Source organism: Eumetopias jubatus, unplaced genomic scaffold (genome assembly GCF_037043125.1).
Source record: "Eumetopias jubatus isolate StellerSeaLion01/CBP00866 unplaced genomic scaffold, mEumJub1_p1.0 scaffold_9, whole genome shotgun sequence".
Taxonomy (NCBI): domain Eukaryota; kingdom Metazoa; phylum Chordata; class Mammalia; order Carnivora; family Otariidae; genus Eumetopias; species Eumetopias jubatus.
In genome coordinates, this window is record NW_028274815.1 from 136,805,632 (window position 1) to 136,817,495 (window position 11,864).

The 11,864-nt window shown below is 38.8% G+C and overlaps 1 pseudogene; it reads left to right on the forward strand.

Annotated features, from left to right (window-relative positions):
* The first annotated feature begins 7,390 nt into the window (after window positions 1-7,390).
* On the forward strand, window positions 7,391-8,774 carry LOC114197914 (phosphorylated adapter RNA export protein-like; annotated as a pseudogene).
* The last annotated feature ends 3,090 nt before the right edge of the window (window positions 8,775-11,864 follow it).

Genomic DNA, 11,864 nt, shown 5'->3' on the forward strand with positions numbered 1-11,864 from the left:
GGATGTGAGTCCTGTGAATTAATTACTTGCAGCTTCGTGCAGATATCCATTGTTCATGGTTTGTCCCCATAATTTGGGTTTCTGAAAACAACTTGCAGATAAGTCAAAAAGTCTACCCCTGTCTTTTGCCCAAGCCCACGCCCCTTAGGAAACCATTAGCCCATGTAAAGAAAGACTTCCGAATTGGTCATTGCCACCCTATCCATTCTACCAACTTCTCTTATATATGTCATCACATTGTGCCTGTTTTACCTAGAATCTCGCCCCAAAATAGGTGTTAGGTTTGGGGCTCTCTGTCCAACTTTAGGATATGGACTCACGTATGTGGGGGGAAATTCAGGAATGCAGTGCTTCAAAAGACAGGAAGTGGGGTTACTCAAGAAATGGTGTACAATGTAGACCTTTATCAAATCATCACATGGTACACTTAATTATCTCAGAATTTTGTCTGTCATCCCTCAGAGCTGGGGAAAAAAAACAGAACAAGAGCTATCAAATAGAAATGGCTTTGAAACAAATGGCTAAACATTTGGGGACAAACTTAAACTGGATCCCTACCTCACTCCATATACAAAGGAATTTTATGTGGATCACACATTTAAATACAAAAAAGTCCTTTAAAATGGATATTTTAACAGAATATTGGTTTCTAGAAGCCCTCTTCTATATGGTCTAACCTCCACAAGCCGTGGGGGTGGGGTGGGCTATACAAAATGAAAATTATATAAAACAATATGAATGGGGTGGCGACTGGGTAAAAATCCGTAACAATGGGTTGATTCCCTAATAAGGAAAGTACTCGTAAGAACTAATAAACTGTCATAAAAATGCAAAATTCATGAACACACAGTTTACTTGAGAAAAAAATACAAATAACAGGGAAAATGGGGAGTCTCAAAATGCACTATAAACTCATCGGGAGGTGCTGGGGGGTGGTGGTCAGCATTCATAGGCCCCACATGAAACTCAGTAAAGCTGTAATGGACTGTGGCTTGGGTCTGAGGTCCACTTGGGCTCCCTAATCTTCATCCCCAGGGTCATACCTTAAGCTTGTGGTCACCCCTGGTGTGGCTTCCTGGAGAGGTGGGAGAAGAGAGACCAGCTTGTCTTCAGCATCAACCACTGCACCCTCTGAAAGTGGCCAAATGAAACATTAAGTTGCTTCTGTAATTCAGCCCCAAAATCCACTTAACGGTTCTAGTTTCCAGATAAAATTAATCCCGGCCAAATTAATCCTCTTGCATAGCTCCCCAGGGGTGAGCAAAATAAGCCCCAAGGAGGGCAGAAAAAGTAGCAAATACCCAATCTCCATAAACCCTTCGAAAGCTTCCTACCTAATATTCAGTCCACATAAAAACTGTGTGCGTGCTCTGTAGATTTTGTTGCAAAACAACTCTCCAAATCACCCCCAAATTAACATCAATCTACATAAGTGCTTATTATGCAAATATAGCCCAAAGACCAACCCACCAATCCCCATAATCCTCCAAAGTACTCCAAATAAACAGCTAACAAAAACCTGGGTACCAGCCATCAAGACCAGCCCACCAGGATGGCCAGCTCTTCCAAGATGGCTGCCTGTATGCCCCCCCCCACCACCACCACCCACCTAGAAATTCTGGAACCTTCTCTGAAGAATAAACAGAAGATTACCACAGCACTAGCCACAGATCCCATCAAAATTAGGAAACAAATTCTCAGGCCCTAGAGCAGTTACACCAAGAAAATGATGCCCCAGAACCCCACCCCCTTGCAGGTCAAAATTGGTCCTTTTATGACCCTCCTCCAGAAGGAGGGTCATGAAAGTCAGTTACCCAGCACCTACTATGTGCTGACCACTGCCCAGCGAGACGGTTTCGGCCCTCACCACCATTTTACCAATGAGTCAACCCAGGCCTAGAGAGGCCAAAGCAACTTGCTGTAAGAGACAAGGCTGGTAAACGGGGAAAATGGGCTTCAAACTCAGGTAGCCAAAGCCTACTGCTTGACTACCACACCATACTGTCCTTCTGGAAGACAAAGATAAAAGAGGAAAAGGTCTCCTGTTGTTCTTTCCAGGATGCCAGTTGCCAGGAGTCCATGACCTATGACCCCAAGGGGAAGTGCTGCAGGGCTCTTCTGGACTCCAGAGCCAGCAGTGATGGTGGAGTAGGTGGGGTGGGTGGCAGAGCAGGGAGGGGGTCCTCTCCCCTCGGACAGTGGCATTGGACATACTCCTGCCTTCCCCCCAGTTCAAAGGGTTGCCTTGGGGCCCCCTCCAGTCACTCAAATGTGTCTGAGGGTTCCTTCTGTTCCTTAGGATTTATTCCTTCTATTGAAAACATTTCCATTTCTACTTTCCCTCTGACCTGGTCCCAAACATAACTTTTATAGGGTTACTTTGAAATCTAAATTCTAGGATCTTCAGAAAGCCAAAAAACTATGAGGAATTTCATCTAAATCTTTGATTACAAGTAGCCATTGGATTTTAAAATTTCAGCTGAATTTTACATCTCCATTTGAATGCAAAACAACATTTTTCTAAAGGTAACAATTTGTGCCACACTTTTTAAAGGCGTATAGACCATATATAACCACGTATTGACCTTTTAGAGAATAAGTAAAAATAATAATAAACCACTGAGCTCCCCAATAAAGCTTAGTATGAGGAGGCTCTAGAATTGAGCAGAATCTTCAGAATCTTTACCCACTTTCATTTTTATTTAAATGTGGGCAAAATCATACTCCTCAAAATGACCGCCTCCGCAAAACCCGTCTATGTTAAATGACATTCTATTTTAATGGTTTCTTGGCCATGACTGGTCATCTTTGTATGCAACAAATGTATAGAGAGTAGAGGATCTCTGCCAGCCACTGAGTGTTGCTCTCATGGGGTTTCTATTCTATCAGGGGAGACACACATTTACCAAATAAATAATCAAAAGAATTACAGATGGCGACCAGGTCTCCGAGCTAATAAAACGAATGGGGCAATGGGGAATGGGAGATATTTGGGGAGGGATTCCACTTTAGATAGAAGAGCCAGAGAGGGCCTCTCAGGGGAGGTGACATTTCTTATGGGAATGCAAAAGAGGAGGAGGAGTTGCCATCCATGTGAGTAGCTAACATCAAAATTTTTTATTAATATTGATTATTGAAACATCATACTTAATACTTATGGAGTACTTTAACATGTGATAGGGGCTGTCCTAGGCCCTTTTTGTGAATTGTCTCATTTAATCTCTCTGAAACCCTTTGAGGATGTATCCTATCATCTGTACAAGTTGCACCCAATCTGTGCCCCATTGTACACAATTTTAAAAAGTGATATTTAAAACATGGTGAGTAATTTATGCAAATTATGCTTTTAACAATGGCTACACTGAAAAGGCCATTGCAGTAAGCGCTTAATTTGAGTAATTGCTACCCAGGTTCCTATTTTAGAGTTAGGGGATTTGGTGTCTCTGTGATAATTTTCCTGTGTTTAAACACGCATATACTATGAACAACTAAAGTTTTCTGGTTTTGTCTAGTGTATTCTATCAGTTAGGAATGTATTCAGCTGCACATGACAGAACCTTGACTTGGAGTGGCACAGATAAACAGAGGCTTATAACTCACTTCACAGGAATCCTGAAGAATTCTGAAAGTGGCTCCTAGTGTTACTTAAGCAGCTCATCAATAGCAGGGCCGGTGCCTCCAACAATTCTCTTGGCTTCTTTCTCTTGGTTGCAAGACAGTATCACATCTTTGCCCAAGGCAGAGAGGAGAGGGAAAGACAGCCTTGCCGACTGTCCCTTTTATCAGGAAGGCAAATGCTTTGTAGCTGCCCTTCCATTTTCTCAACCACGTGAAATACACATAGATACCTAGATAGTAACGTAGATGCCTAGATAACTAGCTAGACAGACAGAAAAATGTATGTTTAATAACACTATCACATACACAGAGAGAGAAGGATTTATAATGTTCTGTTGCACAGAGCTTGATGGAACACCTAGAAAGATCTAGCCAGCACCTACAGTTTTTAAGGATTCGGGAAGATAATAGGAAAAAAAAAAACTTTCAAATCATAAGAGAGCAATTTGTATAATTCTATGTAAATCAGTTTGAAAGCCTAGACGAAATAGATAGTTGTCCAGAAAAATGCTGTTTATCAAAACTGACCCTGGTGGAGACAAAAAAAAAAAAAAAAAATCTAGGCAAAACAGTTACCACAGGGGGGAAAAAAAAAAAACCCTCACATTACCATAGTGAGCACCATGACAAGTTGGATCCAGGCTCTTGTTGGAGTGGGAAGCTAGGAAATGGAGGGAGACATGAGGGAGGCTGATGGGGTGTTTGTTTCTTTACCTAAATGCTGATTAAACAAATGTATTCGAGAAAATCCACTGAGTTATATACCCATGATTCATGCAGATTCCAGTCTGTATACTATACTTCAAAAAATTTTTTTAATTGAGAGAAAGGAAGAAGGCACTAGACCCAGGTGGTTTTACAGAGAATTATACTAAATCTTTACAGATCAAATCATTCCAATACTACTTAAATTATTTCAGAGTATAACCAAAGGAAAATTTCAAAATTATTTTTGTAAAACAGGCATAACATTGATTTTAAAATATGTCAAAGATTGCATCCAAAAGTAAAATTACAGACCAATCTCATTTATAATGTCAATGTGAAAATTTTAAAATATAAGCAAACAGAATCCAATATAAGCAAACAGAATCCAATGTTACATTTAAAAAATAATACATCATGCCTAGATGAGAAATATTCTATGAATTCAAGGTTGGTTCAATATTAGCAGAACAGCAATATTTGTAAAAATTTAATACCCATTTATATTTTTGGAAATCCAATAAAATAGTAATCAATGGGTGCTTTCTTAATAACTATATTTATACTATGTATAATATATAAAGTACACTGTCTATGTGTATGTATCTAAAATGTACTTTCCTATATGTTTTGCATAAATATATCAATTATAACTATACTAAATGTATTTAAATATAAATATATTAGTTATATTAATAACTGATGACTAAGTAACCAATTAACATAGATATGTTAAATAGCTATACAAATTTTTTCTCCCCAAACCAACATTTTACTTAATGAGAAACCTCTAAAAGCTTTCCTATTAAGATCAGGAACAAGAAACAAAAAAGACAAGGATTCCATATCACCATACTATTTATCACTGTATTGGAAAAACAAACCAATTCAATCAGACAAAAGAAAGCAATTAGAGGCCTGATAATTTGAAAGAAAGAAGTAAAACTTTTATCTTGTGCTGAAAATGATATAACTATCATGATTCCCCCCAAAAAAATCCACAGAAAAATAATTACTAAAAATGAGAATTTAGTAAAGTACAGGTTTATGAGATCAACATGAAAAATCAATAGCCTTTCAATAATGGATAGAACACCCAGACAGAAAAATCAATAAGCAGCTGACTTGAATAACACTATAGACCAAGTGGACCTGACAGATATATACAGAACTTTCTTCTCAATAGAAATAGGATAAATCAATGTTAAGTCATAAAACAAGTTTTAACAAATTTAAGAAGATCAAAATTATTCAAGTGTTTTTCCCATCCAAAATAAATTAAAACTAGAAATCAATAACGTAAGAAATGAGAAAATTCAAATATGTGGAAACTAAACAATACATTTTTGAACGACTGTTGGGTCAAAGAGAAAATTAAAAGGAATTTTTAAAGTATCTTAAGACAGACAAAAATGAAAATACAACATACCAAAACTTAAGGGATGCAGCAAAAGCCGTACGAAGAGGGAAGTTTATAGTGATAAACACCTACATTAAAAAAGAGGAAAGATCTCAAATAAACAACCTAACTTTACAGCTCAAAGAACAAACTAAGCGTAAAGCTAGGAAAGGAAGGAAATAATAAAGATTAGGGCAGACATATATCAAATAGAAAAACAATAGAAAAAAAAAAAACCCTACAAGTTGGTTTTTTGAAAAGATAAACAAAATCAAGAAACCCTTAGCTAGACTAAGGAAAAAACAGAGCAGACTCAGTCGGTGGAGCCTGTGACTCTTGATCTTGGGGCCTTAGATTTGAGTCCCACATTAGGTGTAGAGATTGCTTAAAAATAAAATCTTTTTTAAAAAAGAGAGCGAAGGCTCAAATTTTTAAAATCAGAAATGAAAGAGGAGACATTACAAATTGGATAACCAAGAAGAAGTAGATAAATTCTTAGAAACGTACAACCTACCAACACTGAATCAAGAAGAAATAGAAAGCCCGAACAAACCAATAACAAATAAGGAGATTGTATTAGTAATCAAAACCCTCCCAACAAAGAAAAGCCCAGGACCAGATGGCTTCACAGGTGAATTCTGTCAAATATTCAAAGAAGACTTAATACCAATTCTTCTTAAACTCTTTCAAAATAAGAGAAAAAGAGGGAACACTTCCAAACTCGTATTATGAGGCCAATTACCCTGACAATAAAGCCAGATAAAGACACCACAAGAAAAGAGAACCACAGGCCAATATCTTTGACAAACATAGATGCAAAAATCCTCAATAAAATACGAACAAAATTTAATAGCACATTAAAAGGATCCTACACCATGACCCAGTGGGATTTACCCCTAAGATGCAAAGATGGCTCAACGTATGCAAACCAATCAATGTGGTACATTAACAAAATGAAGCACAGAAAGTAAATAATCATCTCAGTTGATACAGAAAAACATTTGACAACGTTCAATATCCATTGGTGATAAAAAAAAAAAAAACTCTCAACAAAATAGTACAGAAGGAACTTACATCAACCCAATAAAGGCCAATACGAAAAAAGTCCACAGCTAATACCATAATCAATGGGGAAAAAACTGAAAGCTTTTCCTATAAGACCCAGTACAAGGCAAAGATGCTAACTCTTGCCACTTCTGTTCAACATAGTACTGGAAGTTTTAGCCAGAACAATTAGACAAGAAATAAAAGTCTTCCGGGGCGCCTGGGTGGCTCAGTCGTTAAGCGTCTGCCTTTGGCTCAGGTCTGGGATCGAGCCCCGCGTCCGGCTCCCTGCTCCGCGGGAAGCCTGCTTCTCCCTCTCCTGCTCTTCCTGCTTGTGTTCCCTCTCTCGCTGTGTCTCTCTCTGTCAAATAAATAAATAAAAAATCTTTAAAAAAAAAATAAGTCTTCCAAATTGGAGAGGAAGAAGTAAAATTACCTCTGTTTGCAGGTGACCATGATCACATATACAGAAAACTCTGAAGGCTCAACAACAGCTGTTAGAACTAATAAATGAATTCAGTAAAGTTGCGAAATTAAAAACCAACATATAAAAATTAGTAACGTTTCTATACACAAACAACTACCCAAAAAGGCAGTTAAGAAAACCATCTAGGCTGTGGGAAGATGGTGCAGGAGGCTGGTGACGTGGAGGATGGGCAGCTTTTTTTTTTTTTTCTTAATTTTATTTATTCATTTGACAGAGAGAAACACAGTGAGAGAGGGAACACAAGCAGGGGGAGCGGGAGAGGGAGAAGCAGGCTTCCCGCAGAGCAGGGAGCCCGATGCGGGGCTCGATCCCAGGACCCTGGGATCAGGACCCGAGCCGAAGGCAGATGCATAACCGACTGAGCCACCCAGGCGCCCTGATGGGCAGCTTTCTGACTTGGATTCTGACATGACAGTTGCACCCAGTGACAGGCCGCTGCAGGGACCAAAAACATTAGGTGGGGACAGCACCGTGAGGCCCTTCCAGGGTACAGCAACACCAGTATCACATTATCAGACTGTTAAAAGTGTGGATTCAAGCGAAGAGGGTTTTTCTGATACAGATGGTAACAGCTGTCTTTGGAAATGCAAGCAGTAGAAATGTTTTAACCCCCCTCCCAAGCCAGAGCAGCCAGAAACCACCTGTTTCTGGAGAAAGTTAACAACATAGGGGGTGCTGGGCTACAAGAACAGAATCAGGGTGCAGTGGCCACCGAACTTGCTCTCTGGGGAATGGAGGATGCTATTGACAGAAGCAGACAACGCGAGACCTACAGTTGTTTGCTTGCTAAGAAACTGAAGAGGAAATCTCAAGAACATACAAAAGAATTAGACAAAGACCTAGATGAATATATGCAGGGTGGCAAAAGACTGGGGTCGAAGGAAAAGGAAAACGGGCAAGGTCATCTCACGCAGGACTGACCCACTAAAGACAGGCCACGGGTGGGACTAGAGCTGAGCTCCAAAGGCCGGTATCAGATCACAGAGGCCGGTTCACAGGAGAAACTGGCTGATGGCATTTCTTTCGAGTTGCAGGAGATGTCTTTCAGCTTGCAGATCTTCCCAAAGAAAGATCTGACAGCACAAGTAATGAGGATAATTGGGAACAAAAAGGCACCTGAACTTCTGATGGAAACTGCTGAAGTTGAACAAAATGCCGGCCTTGTCGTAATGAATGCTAGTTGAAGAAAAACACCAGGTGGAGTTTTCCTGGATCTCCTGAAAAACACTCTCAGCGTCAGCGAGGAACAAATGAAGGACATTTTCTACACTGAAAATCAGAAGGAGTGGGAACGTAAAAAGCTGCTAGAAAGAGAACACAAGTGTTGGGGGAAAAGATGAAACAAGCTATGAAAAATCTAAATTTTCAAGAAGATGGCGATGCATCATGAGAAACTTTGCAAGTGACAAATATGAGGCACTGGCCTCTCCTGACGAGCCCCCAGGAAGCCATGGAGAGGCCAAGGCAGATGTAGAGGAAGCCACTGAGGTTGACTATTCTCACAATCTGGACATCTTTTAGTTCATTCCTAAATGGACTAAGGAATTTTGAGGAATAAACCTTTCTAAAATAACATTATAATAAGCCATTGCTACTGAGATTGCTTTGTTTCACTTTGCACTGATAAACATAAAAGTCTGGAAAGAAAGAACGGTTTTCTTGTTTAAAATAAAATTGAATTTGTGGGAAGATGATATTTGTTTTTTAAAGATTTATTTGAGATAGTGAGAGAGAGTGAGCACAAGCTGGGAGGGGAAAGGGGGTGGAGTAAGGCAGAGAGACAGAGGGAGAAGCAGACTCCCTGCTGAGCAGGAGCCCAGAGGGGCTCGATCCCAGGACCCCTGGGATCAAGACCTGAGCCAAAGGCAGACGCTCAACCAACTAAACCACCCAGGTGCCACGGGAGATGACTGTTATAGATAGAAACATTCCTCATGTCTGACAAAATACTTAAATGTATATAGCAGAGGATTTAATTTCTCAATCTGTTGCATGTGGTAATTATTACTAGTTGATAATTATTTTTGTCCAGGACATTGTAACATACTATTCACAAATTTGTTTTCTTTTTCTGATTTATCTTTGCAGCAAATTATGATTGGTTTCAAAACATGCCATTAAAAGGTCCTAATAAGGTACATAAATTGTTAAGCTATTACAAATGCATTCAAATTTAGTTTTTCTATGTTCTAAGAATTTTTAGGCAATCTTAAGGATAGAGACTAAACTTAAAATAGGTTGGGCGCCTGGGTGGCTCAGATGGTTAAGCGTCTGCCTTCGGCCCAGGTCATGATCCCAGGGTCCTGGGATCGAGTCCCGCATCAGGCTCCCTGCTCCTTGGGAGCCTGCTTCTCCCTCTGCTTCTCTCTCTCTCTCTCTCTCTCTCCCTCTCTCTCTCCCTCTGTCTCTCATGAATAAATAAATAAATAAAATCTTTAAAAAAAATTAAAATAGGTTTACAATGATGGCTCTTCCCACTTATTTGTCCAGAAATAAATTAACATCAGAAGCTTTTCAAAGAGGTATTGGCTCTTTAACTTTGTTTTTGACTTCTTTTTAATTAACTCATTCATACATTGAATACTGAATGTGATCCATACCTGTGTAATTGCCATGGAAATTAAAAAATTCCCAGGAGTTGCCTAAGACAGTTTTACCTTATGTTTAGAAAGTTGGGTATTAAAAATGTTACCTTGGCAAAAAAAAGGGGGGGGGAAGAAGAGAAAAAGAACCCCATTCATGACAGCAACAAAAAGAATAAACTACTTATGTATAAACTTAACCAAAGAGGTGAAAGACTGGTAGGCTGAAATTATAAAATGAAGGAAATTAAAGAAGACGCAGGTGAATGGAAAGACATCCCATGTTCATGGACTGGAAAAATTAATATTGATAAAATGTCCATAATACCTAAAATTACCTATAAATTCAGTATAATCCCTATTGAAATCACAAAGTTATTTTTTACAGAAATAGAAAAAAATTCCAACATTATTATGGGAAAAAAGACCCCAAATAATCAACGCTATCTTGAATAAGAAGAACAAAGCTAGAGGCATCATACTGAAATATATTTCAAAATATTTTACAAAGCTGCAGTACTCAAAACATAAGTACTGGCATAAGAATGGACATATAGATCAATGGAACAGAATAGAGAGCCCCAAAATAAGTCCACCCATCTATAGCCAATTGATTTTTGACAAAAATCCTAATGAGGGAAAGGATAGCCTCTTCCTTAAAGGATATAGGGAAAACTGGATATCTACATGCAGAAGGATGAAATTGGACTCTTATCTCACACCATAGACACAAATCAACTCAAAACGGATTGACGATGTAAATGTAAGATCTGAAACCATAAAATAGAAGAAAACATAGGGGAGGGGTGCATGGGTGGCTCAGTCAGTTGAGTATCCAACTCTTGTTTTACCTCAGGTCTTGATCTCAGAGTTGTGAGTTCAAGTTCTGCTTTGGGCTCCATGCTGGGTGTGGAGACTACTTTAAAAAAAGAAAAGAAAAGAAAACATAGGGAAAAGCTTCTACATTGGTTTGGACAGTAATTTTTTAAATGTCACCAAAAGCACATGCAATAAAAGCAAAAAATAGACAAATGGGATTACATCAAACCAACAGGCTTCTGCACAGCAACAGAAACAATGAACAGAGTGGAAAGGGAACCGATGGAACGGGAGAATATATGCACAAGCCATACATCTGATGAGGGGTTAATTCCCAAAATATACATCCAAAAATCAATAGCAAAAAAAAAAAAAAACCCAGTTATAAAATAGACAAAGGACTTGAATAGGTATTTCTCAAAAGAAGATATACAGATGACTAACAGGTGTATAAAAGTTGTTCAACATCACTAATCACCAGGGAAATGCAAATCCAAACTACCACGAGATATCACCTTGCACCTATTAGAATGGCAGTCGTCATAAAGGCAAAAGATAAGTGTCAGAGAGGATGTGAATAATAGAAAACCCTTGCACACTACTGATGAGAATATAAATTGGTTCTGCTGCTACGGAAAACAATGTGGAGGTTCTTCAAAAATGAAAACAGAACAAACTTATGATCCAGCAAACCTACTTCTGGATATAGAGCCAAAAGAAATGCAATCAATATCTCGAAGAGATATTTGCTCTCCTATGTTCACTGCAGCATTATTCACAATAGCCAAGACAGGGAAACAACCTGTCTATAGATGAATGGACAAAGAAAATGTTGCATATATATATATACACAATAGAATATTATTCAGTCTTAAAAAAGAAGGAAATCCTGCCACTTAGGATCATACAGATGAATCTGGACAACATTATGCTAAGTGAAATAAGCTTGAAACAGAAGGAAAAACACTGCATGACCCACCTTATATGTGGAATCTAAAATAGACTCATAGAGGCAGCGAGAATGGTGGTTACCAGGGGCTGGAGGGAAGGGGGAAAGGGGAAATGTGGGTCAGAGGTAAAGTTTCAGTTACACAAATAAGTTCTAGAGATCTACAGCATGTGACCACGGTTAATAGTGTTATCGAGTACTTGAAATTTGCTAAGAGTAGTTGGTAAGTGTTCTGGCCGCAGAGAAGAGAACAGTTGCTAT